The sequence below is a fragment of the Mesoplodon densirostris genome, chromosome 8 (genome assembly GCF_025265405.1).
Source record: "Mesoplodon densirostris isolate mMesDen1 chromosome 8, mMesDen1 primary haplotype, whole genome shotgun sequence".
Lineage (NCBI taxonomy): Eukaryota > Metazoa > Chordata > Mammalia > Artiodactyla > Ziphiidae > Mesoplodon > Mesoplodon densirostris.
In genome coordinates this window covers 36,658,679-36,670,000 of record NC_082668.1, presented here as the reverse complement: position 1 = coordinate 36,670,000, position 11,322 = coordinate 36,658,679, and positions in this window count along the sequence as shown.

Sequence of the window (11,322 nt, the reverse complement as noted above, 5' to 3'; positions counted from 1 at the left end):
GGAGGGGAGGAGTTCCTACACCCAGAGGGATCCACCCATGGTTAGGGGTCCAGCAGGGACGGGGGCGACCCTGGAGGAGACATGGGGCAGGGGGCACACAGGAATGGAAGGGAACAGGGCCAGTGGTTTCCCTGTCCACTTAGGCACCGGGGAGCCTGTTGGGCTCCTGGGTCTAATCCTCTGCCCTCGGAGCCTCCCTCCTGCTGTGCAGAGCCCAAGCCCCGCCCCTACACCCCCACCCAGGGCTCCACCTCTGCAATGGGCTGGGCCTAAACCCCACCCACACACCCGCACCCAGGGCCTTACCTCCAAACTCCAGAACTCCACACTTTGGAGGCCCTTGTTTGGATGTACTGCCTCTCCCCTCCCACGCACAGGTACTAAGCAGAGGCCCTGCCCCACGCTTGAACATCACCCCACCTAGGCCCTGCCCCAAGTTCAAACATCACCCCCCAACCACCTAGGTCCCGCCCCATCCTAAACCCCACCCCTGCCTAAGTTCCACCCCTGCCTAAACTCCACCCCACATAGGCAAGGCTGGTTTTTTTTCTCCTCATTTAGATTGGGGGGGGCGGGGTTCTGTTTTACCTTGTGGATTCATTTATATTTTTATTTTTTCTAATCTTTTATTTTTCTAATTTTATTTTATTGTTTATACTTTGTTATTGTTCTGTTCCTTTTGGCTTGTTCCCCCTTTTTTTTTCTTTTTTTCTTTTTTCTGCTGTGGTTTTGTTTTATCTTGTTGTAGTTGTTTCAATTATATTTTTATTTGTCCTTCATATTTTTTATCTTTCCAGTTTTATTTTGTTTTTTATTCTTTGTTATTGTATTGCTCCTTTTTTTTTTTTTTTTTTTTTCCCACATCACACGGCTTGCGGGATCTTGGTTCCCAGGCTGGAGGTCAGGCCCGAGCTCCTGTGGTGGGAGCTCTGAGTCCAAACTGCTGGACTAACAGAGAGCCTCAGACCCCAGGGAATATTAATCAGAGTGAGGCCTCCAGGAGGCCCTCATCTCAGTGCAAGACCCAGCTCTATCCAACTGCCTGCAAACTCTGGTGCTGGACACCTCAGGCCAAATAACCAGTAAGACAGGAATACAGCCCCACCATTCAAAAAATAAAAAGACCAACAATGAAACCATAGAAAATTATGTTACAGACGAAGGAGCAAAGTAAAAACCTACAAGACCAAATAAATGAAGACGAAATAGGCAACCTACCTGAAAAAGAATTCAGAGTAATGATAGTAAAGATGATCCCAAATCTTGGAAACAGGATGGAGAAAATACAAGTAACATTCAACAAGGATCTAGAAGACCTAAAGAGCAAACAAACAGTGATGAACAACACAATAACTGAAATTAAAAATACTCTAGAAGGAATCAATAGCAGAATAACTGAGCCAGAAGAACGGATAAGTGAGCTGGAAGATAAAATGGTGGAAATAACTGCCAGGGAGCAGAATAAAGAAAAAAGAATGAAAAGAATTGAGGACAGTCTCAGAGACCTCTGGGACACATTAAACGCACCAACATTCGAATTATAGGGGTCCCAGAAGAAGAAGAGAAAAAGAAAGGGTTTGAGAAAATATTTGAAGAGATTATATTTGAAAACTTCCCTAACATGTGAAAGGAAATAGTCAATCAAGTCCAGGAAGTGCAGAGAGTCCCATACAGGATAAATCCAAGGAGAAATACACCAAGACACATATTAATTAAAGTATCAAAAATTACATACAAAGAAAAAATATTGAAAGCAGCAAGGGAAAAGCAACAAATAACATACTAGGGAATCCCCATAAGGTTAACAGCTGATCTTTCAGCAGAAACACTGCAAGCCAGGAGGGAGTGGCAGGACATATTTAAAGCGATGAAAGGGGAAAAACTACAAAGAAGATTACTCTACCCAGCAAGGATCTCATTCAGATTCAATGGAGAAATCAAAAGCTTTACAGATAAGCAAAAGCTACAAGAATTCAGCACCACCAAACCAGCTTTACAACAAATGCTAAAGGAACTTCTCTAAGTGGGAAACACAAGGGAAGAAAAGAACCCACAAAAACAAACACAAATCAATTAAGAAAATGGTAATAGGAACATACATATCAATAATCACCTTGAATGTAAATGGATTAAATGCTCAAACCAAAAGACACACACTGGCTGAATGGATACAAAAACAAGATCCGTATATATGCTGTCTCCCAGAGATCCACTTCAGACCTAGGAACCACATACAGACTGAAAATGAGGGGATGGAAAAAAGATATTCCATGCAAATGGAAATCACAAGAAAGCTGGAGTAGCAATACTCATATCAGATAAAATAGACTTTAAAATAAAGACTGTTACAAGAGATAAGGAAGGACACTACATAATGATCAAGGGACCAATCCAAGAAGAAAACATAACAATTATAAATATATATGCACCCAACATAGGAGGCTCTCAATACATAAGGCAAATGCTAATAGCCATAAAAGGAGAAATCGACAGTAACACAATAATAGTGGGGGCCTGTAACACCCCACTTACAGCAATGGACAGATCATCCAGACAGAAAATAAATAAGGAAACACAAGCTTTAAATGACACAATAGACGAGATGGAGTTAGTTGATATTTTTAGGACAATCCACCCGAAAGCGGAAGAGTACACTTTCTTCTCAAGTGCACACGGAACGTTCTCCAGAATATATCACATTTTGGGTCACAAATCAAATCTTGGAAAATTTAAGAAAACTGAAATCATATCAAGCATCTTTTCTGACCACAACTCTATGAGATTAGAAATCAATTACAGGGTTTTTTTCCCTGTAAAAACCACAAATACATGGAGGCTAAACAATACATTACTAAATAACCAAGAGGTCACTGAAGAAATCAAAGAGGAAATCAAAAAATACATAGAAACAAATGACAACAAAAACACCACAATCAAAAACCTTATGGGATGAAGCAAAAGCAGTTCTAAGAGGGAAGTTTATAGCTATACAAGCCTACTTCAAGAAACAAGAAAAATCTCAAATAAACAATCTAACCTTACACCTAAAGGAACTAGAGAAAGAAGAACAAACAAAACCCAGAGTTAGTAGAAGGAAAGAAATCATAAAGATCAGAGCAGAAATAAATGAAATGGAAACAAAGAAAACAATAACAAAGATCAATAAAATTAAAAGCTGATTCTTTGAGAAGATAAACAAAATTGATAAACCTTTAGCCAGACTCATCAAGAAAAAAAGGGAGAGGATGCAAATCAATAAAATTAGAAATGAAAAAGGAGAGATTACAACTGACTGCAGAAATACAAAAGATCATAAGAGACTACTACAAGCAAGTATATGCCAATAAAATGGACAACCTGAAAGAAATGGACAAATTCTTGGAAAAGTACAACCTTCCAAGACTGAGCCAGAAAGAATTAGAAAACATAAACAGACCAGTCACAGGTAATGAAATTGAAACTGTAATTAAAAATCTTCCAACAAACAAAAGTCCAGGACCAGATGGCTTCACAGGTGAATTCTATCAAACATTTAGAGAAGAGTTAACGTGCATCCTTCTCAAAGTCTTCCAAAAAATTGTGGAGGGAGGAACACTCCCAATCTCGTTCTATGAGGCCACCATCACTCTGATACTAAAACGAGACAAACATGTCACAAACAAAGAAAATTATAGACCAATATCACTGATGAACATAGATGCAAAAATCCTCAACAAAATACTAGCAAACAGAATCCAACAACACATTAGAAGGATCATACCCCATGATCAAGTGGGATTTATCCCAGGGATGCAAATATTCTTCAATATATGCAAAACAATCAATGTAATACACCACATTAACAAAATAAAGAATAAAAACCATATGATCATCTCAATAGATGCAGAAAAAGCTTTTGACAAAATTCAACACCCATTTATGATAAAAACTCTCCAAAAAGTGAGCATAGAGGAAACCTACCTCAACATAATAAAAGCTGCATACAACAAACCCACAACAAACATCATTCTCAATGGTGAAAACTGAAAGTGTTTCCTCTAAGATCAGGAACAAGACAAGGATGTGCACTCTCGCCACTATTATTCAACATAGTTTTGGAAGTCCTAGCCATGGCAATCAGAGAAGAAAAAGAAAAAAAAGGAATACAAATTGGAAAAGAAGAAGTAGAACTGTCACTGTTTGCAGATGACATGATACTATATGTAGAAAATCCTAAAGATGCCACCAGAAAACTGCTAGAACTAATCAATGAATTTGGTAAGGTTGCAGGATACAAAATTAATGCACAGAAGTCTCTTGCATTCCTATACACTGACAACAAAAGATCAGAAAGAGAAATTAAGGAAACAATCCCATTTACCATCACAACAAAAAGAATAAAATACCCAGGAATAAACCTACCTAAGGAGGCAAAAGACCTGTACTCAGAAAACTATAAAACACTGATGAAAGAAATCAAAGATAACATAAACAGATGGAGAGATATACCATGCTCCTGGATTGGAAGAATCAATATTGTGAAAATGACTATACTACCCAAAGCAATCTACAGATTCAATGCAATCCCTATCAAATTACCGATGGCATTTCTCACAGAACTAGAACAAGAAATTCTACAATTTGTATGGAAACACAAAAGACCCCAAATAGCCAAAGCAGTGTTGAGAAAGAAAACCAGAGCTGGAGGAATCAGGCTCCCTGACTTCAGACTATACTACAAAGCTACAGTCATGAAGACAATATGGTACTGGCACAAAAACAGAACTATAGATCAATGGAACAATATAGAAAGCCCAGAGATAAACCCACGCACATATGGTCACCTTATCTTTGATTAAGGAGGCAAGAATATACAATGGAGAAAAGACAGTCTCTTCAATAAGTGGTGCTGGGAAAACTGGACAGCTACATGTAAAAGAATGAAATTAGAACACACCCTAATACCATACACAAAAATAAACTCAAAATGGATTAAAGACCTAAATGTAAGGCCAAACACTATAAAATTCTTAGAGGAAAACATAGGCAGAACATTCTGTGACATAAATCATAGCAAGATCCTTTTTGATCCACCTCTTAGAGTAAGGGAAATAAAAACAAATATAAACAAATGAGACCTAATGAAACTTAAAACTTTTGCACAGCAAGCGAAACAATAAGACAAAAGGACAACCCTTAGAATGGGAGAAAATATTTGCAAATGAAGCAACTGCCAAAGGAGTAATCTCCAAAATATACAAGCAGCTCATGCAGCTCCATATCACAAAAACAAACAACCCAGCCCAAAAATGGGCGGAAGACCTAAATATACATTTCTCCAAAGAAGACATACAGATGGCCAACAAATGCATGAAAAGATGCTCAACATCACTAATCATTAGAGAAATGCAAATCAAAACCACAATGAGGTATCATCTCACACTGGTCAGAATGGCCATCATCAAAAAAATCTACAAATAATCAGTGTTGGGCTTCCCTGGTGGCGCAGTGGTTGAGAGTCCACCTGCCGACGCCGGGGACACGGGTTCGTGCCCCGGTCTGGGAAGATCCCACATGCCGCGGAGCGGCTGGGCCCGTGAGCCATGGCTACTGAGCCTGCGCGTCCGGAGCCTGTGCTCCGCAACGGGAGAGGCCACAACAGTGAAAGGTCTGTGTACCACAAAAATAATAATAATAATAATAATCAGTGTTGGAGAGGGTGTGGAGAAAAGGGAACCCTCTTGCACTGTTGGTGGGAATGTAAATTGATTCAGCTACTATGTAGAACAGTATGGAGGTTCCTTAAAAATCTAAAAATAGAACTACCATATGACCCAGAAATTCCACTACTGGGCATATACCCTGAGAAAACCATAATTCAAAAAGAGACATGTACCACAATGTTCACTACAGCACTGTTTACAATAGCCAGGACATGGAAGCAACATAAATGCCCATCAACAGATGATTGGATAAAGAAGATGTGGCACATATATACAATGGAATGTTACTCAGCCATAAAAAGGAACAAAATTGAGTTATTTGTAGTGAGGTGGATGGACCCAGAATCTGTCATACACAGTGAAGTGTCAGAAAGAGAAAAACAAATACCGTATGCTAACGCATATATATGGTATTTTAAAAAGCGGTACTGATGAACCTAGTGGCAGGGCAGGAATAAAGACGCAAACGTAGAGAATAGACTTGAGGGCACGGGGGGGAGGCGAAGCTGGGATGAAGTGAGAGTGTAGCACTGATGTATATACACTACCAAGGGTAAAATGGATGACTAGTGGGAAGCTGCTGCATAGCACAGGGATATCAGCTTGGTGCATGTGACCACCTAGAGGGGTGGGATAGGGAGGGTGGGAGGGAGGCTCAAGAGGGAGGGTATATGGGGATATATGTATACATATAGCTGATTCACTTTGTTTTACAGCAGAAACTAACACAACATTGTGAAGCATTTATACTCCAATAAAGATATGAAAAAAAAATATTAAAAAACAAAAACTTTGAAGCCATCACTCCATTGTTTTCTAGCATCTTGTACTGTAGAGCATATGCAAATATGATTCCTGCTCTTTTGTAGGTAATCTACTTTTTCTCTCATGGTTTTTAGGATTCTCTTAATCTTAGAGTTCAGAAAATTCACCATGGTGTGTCTAGGTTTGTTTCTTTTAAAATTATTCCTGCTCAGTGCTCAATGAACTATTTCAGAAATTTTACATAATTTTTTCTTTTTAAAAATGTCTTATTAATTAAATGCAAACACAATCTGTAATATATTTGTTTTGCTTTAAATTTTTTATTGTGTTAAAATGTACATAACATAAAATTTACCATTTTAACCCTTTTTAAGTGCACAATCCAGAGGCCTTAAGTACATTCACATTGTGGTGATCATCACCACCATCTATCTCCAGACCTTTCTCATCATCCCAAAATGAAACTGGAACCATTCAGCAATAACTTGCCATTCCCTACTTCCTCCAGCCCCTGGTAGCCACCATTTTACTTTCTGGCTCTACAAATTTTACTAATCTTAAGGGTTTCATATAAGTAGAATCATACCATATTTGTCCCTTTGTTTCTGGCTTGTTTCATTTAAGCATGTTTACAAGGTTTCTCCATGTTGTAGATGTATCAGAATTTTATTCCTTTTTAAGGCTAATATTCTATTATATGGATATACCACATTTTGTTTATTCATTCATCCATTGATGGACATTTGGGTTGTTTCCACCTTTTTGGCTATTGTAATGCTGCTGTGAATACTGGTATACAAATATCTGTTGGAATCTTTGCCTTCAATTCTTTTGGATATATACCTAGAAGAGGAATTTCTGAATCATATGATAATTCTATGTTTAATTGTTGTTGTTGTTTTTAAAAGATTGCTTTTCTTTTTTTTTTTTTTTTTTTAATGTGGACCATTCTTAAAGTCTTTATTGAATTTGTTACAATGTTGCTTCTGTTTTATGTTTTGGGCCATGAGGCATGTGGGATCTTAGTTCCCTGACCAGGGGTTGAACCCGCACCCCCTGCATTGGAAGGCGAAGTCTTAACCACTGGACCGCCAGGGAAGTCCCTGTTTAATTGTTTTTGAGGAACCACCATACCGTTTTCCACAGCAGCTGTATCATTTACATTCCACTAGCATTCAAGAGGGTTCTAATTTCTCCACATCCTTGCCAATGTTTGTTGTTTTCTGTTTTGTTTTTTTATAATAGCCATCCTAATTGGTGTGAAGTGGTATCTCATTGTGGTTTTGATTTGCATTTCCCTAATGATTAGTGATGTTGAGCATTTTTCATGAGCTTACCTAATTGCTTTCTTGGTTATTCTCTCTTGGTCTTTCTCCCCTTCTAGAACTCCAGTTAGGTGAATGTTGGATCTCCTGTATCTTTTTTTCCTGTCTCTTAATTTTGCACCTATTTTCATCTTATTATTTTTTTACTGCACACTCAGAGATTTCTTTGGCCAGATATTTTAATTTACTAACTTTATCTTCTGCTATGTAAATTCTGTTATTTGGGCCATCTGTTGTTTATTCTGGTGATCATATTTTTAATTTCTAAGGATTCTGATAGATTCTTTTTCACAGCCATCTGTTCTTCCTTTGGATGTGACATACTCTTGACTCTATTAACTCTTATTTCTGGTTTCTTCTATTAACTCTGTTTCTTTAGGAATTAGTTCTTCCACTCTCTGAGTTTTCTCCCTCTCTTTTATGTTATTCATTTCCTTCAAATAATTGGTGATTGTTGGCTGTATATTCATATTTATTAATGACCTGGATTGGGAGCTGGAATGCATTTCCCTAGCTCAGATGAAAATCCCTGCTTCTTTGGCAGTGACAGGTTCTGAATAGAGCAAACTTTCTTTTGATAATTGATAAGGGAAGCAGAAGGAAAGATGTACAAGTTGTTTCTTTTTCCATCGGTAATTGCATAGTGATCATATATTACCTAGGCATTAAATTATCCTGATTTTCTGGTCCCAGCAACCACCTTTGGAAAGCTCTGTATCAGATTTTTCATTTATTTGGCCAGTGGAAGATTGTATCCTGGGGCACAGTCCTGGGGCAAAGAACAGAGCCTGCAACTCTGAGAGCAGAGGGCTGGTGCGCTGTTATGCAAGACTTTAATTATTCACCCAGCCTACCACCTCATAGCCAGCTTCTTCTTAGAGCTTGAGTCTAACAGCTTGGGATTTGCCAAGAGAGGACTGGGGCTGAATTAAGGAGAGCTGAATTGCTTTGCATAATAACATGGGACAAATTACTGGCAAGGAATGAGAGAAGGAGAGGGCTAAAATACATAGCAGGATGCTGGGGACTTAATTGTTGGAAATATCCAAAGAACTTTTAAAAATATAGAAATCAAATACTTTTTAACCTATTAGCTCTTCTGTGATGTGAGTCCTCTTCTTTTCTGCAAAGTTTGAGTGAAGTTTGCTATACTCAAATATGCCTTTTTTTAAAAAGTGTGAGTGTTGGGCTTCCCTGGTGGCGCAGTGGTTGAGAGTCCGCCTGCCGATGCAGGGGACATGGGTTCGTGCCCCAGTCCGGGAGGATCCCACATGCCTCGGAGCGGCTGAGCCCGTGGGCCATGGCTGCTGGGCCTGCATGTCCGTAGCCTGTGCTCCGTGATGGGAGAGGCCACAGCAGTGAGAGGCCTGCGTACCGCAAAACAAACAAACAAACAAAAAGTGTGAGTGTTGCTGGTTTGGTACAGATGAGATAAAGGAAGCAATTGTAGGGCAGAAGTAAATGTGAAAATAAGATTCCAGGGGTAGTATATACTAAGATTCAAAAGTGACCTTGAGTATACAAGCCTCTGGGATTCTTCATGTAACTTTGGGAGGGAAAGGAATGTGGAGTTTCTGCTGGCATCTGGGTTATATATTTATCATTTGAACTTTCACTTAATTGTGTGTGCATACGCTCATTGCAAACTCCTTAGGTATAGGCAGTTGTACTTTTTGTTGTGTGTATCTGTCTTTTTACTGCCCATGAGTCTAGCACTGCAATGTGCACATAATATGCTTTCATTAGGGACTTCCCTGGCGGCCCAGAGGTTAAGACTCCACACTTTCACTGCAGGGGGCGCGGCTTCAATCCCTGGTCGGGGAATTAAGATCCTGCATGCTGTGAGGTGGTGTGGCCAAAAAAAAATTTTTTTTAATGCTTTCATTAAACAGTTTTTTGTGGTTTTTTTTGGCCGCGTTGGGTCTTTGTGGCTGCGTGCAGGCTTTCTCTAGTTACGGCGAATGGGGGCTACTCTTTGTTGCTGTGCATGAGCTTCTCATTGCGGTGGCTTCTCTTGTTGTGGAGCACGGGCTCTAGGCATGCAGGCTTCAGTAGTTGTGGCATGCAGGCTTCAGTAGTTGTGGCTCGTGGGCTCAGTAGTTGTGGCTTGCGGGCTCTAGAGCACAGGCTCAGTAGTTGTGGCGCACGGGCTTAGCTGCTCTGCGGCATGTGGGAACTTCCCAGACCAGATCTCAAACCCGTGTCCCCTGCATTGGCAGGCGGATTCTTAACCACTGTGTCACCAGGGAAGCCCCTAAATAGTTTTAAAATCACTCAACATATTGAGTTTCCACTGATCCACTCTTACCCCTACTTCTTTGTGAAAAAAGTTTAAAAGACCCATTCTTGTGGTTGGACTAAGAGGTAAGGCTTAAACGCAGATTGACTCATCTGAGGATTAAATTCATAACAAATCTACCCTACAACCAAGTACTGAGGCACTGAAAATGCTTCATTTTGATGAAATGAGAAAGTATATACACAAACAGAAATGACACGGTAGAAAGCACCACAAATGAGCCAAAATATGATTTACCTCTTTCATTTGATAAGCATTGATTTTCTAATTCACATAAGGTAATAAAGTATCTCTAGAAATGAATACCTCTTTTTGTTTTGTTTTGTTTTGTCTGCTCAGAATCCCTTTTCCTTTCTTAGGGTAAACAGTCCTTTGATTTTCCTTTGAGAAGCCATCCCCAACCTGTTGCAGATTGGGTTCAGTGTTCACTCAATGTGTCCCCCTTCCCTTGGCCAAGACTCAAGCTGTGCCAGTCCGACTCTTCCTGGAATGTGAATGTTAAAGCCAGTGACTGTATTAGAGCTAATTCATTCCTACTATGCTGCCCTCAATAGAGTGTCCATCCGTTCCTGCTGACAAGTTCAGTAGAGCTGCCCAAATTATTGTTCTTTCTGAATCTGGGTTCCTTAAGCTTTTTTGGGGGGCGGGGGAGGGCATTTCTGAGCTACTCAAATCCAGGCCAATAAATGACTTCTTGCTAAAATCAACCAGCTTCTGTTTCTGCTGCCTGCAACCAAAAAACTCTGACTGATACAGCTCCAATGCAAATGGTCTGTACTTAGAGTACCTATAACTATTTGATAAATTAATTTTAAAAACTTGGATGGCAGCATTTGCTCAGATAAAAATTAGCTTCCTCAAACAATGACACTAACTAAGTGTCCAGTTACTGAGGTGTTCCATCAAAAAGGACAAAGTAGGGACTTCCCTTGTGGTCCAGTGGGTAAGACTCCGTGCTCCCAATTCAGGGGGCATGGGTTTGATTCCTCGTCAGGGAACTAGATCCCACATGCATGCCACAATTAAGAGTCCACATTCCGCAACAAAGAAGTCCACATGCTGCAACTAAGAAGTCCACATGCTGCAACTAAGACCCGGAACAGCCAAAATAAATAAATAAATATTTAAAAAAAAAACGGGCAAAGTATTTTCCAAGGCTTCATGGAGGGGAACAAAAGGGGAGGAACAGTATGTTTGTTTACTTCTAGGGCATGTGAATTGAAGAAGGACA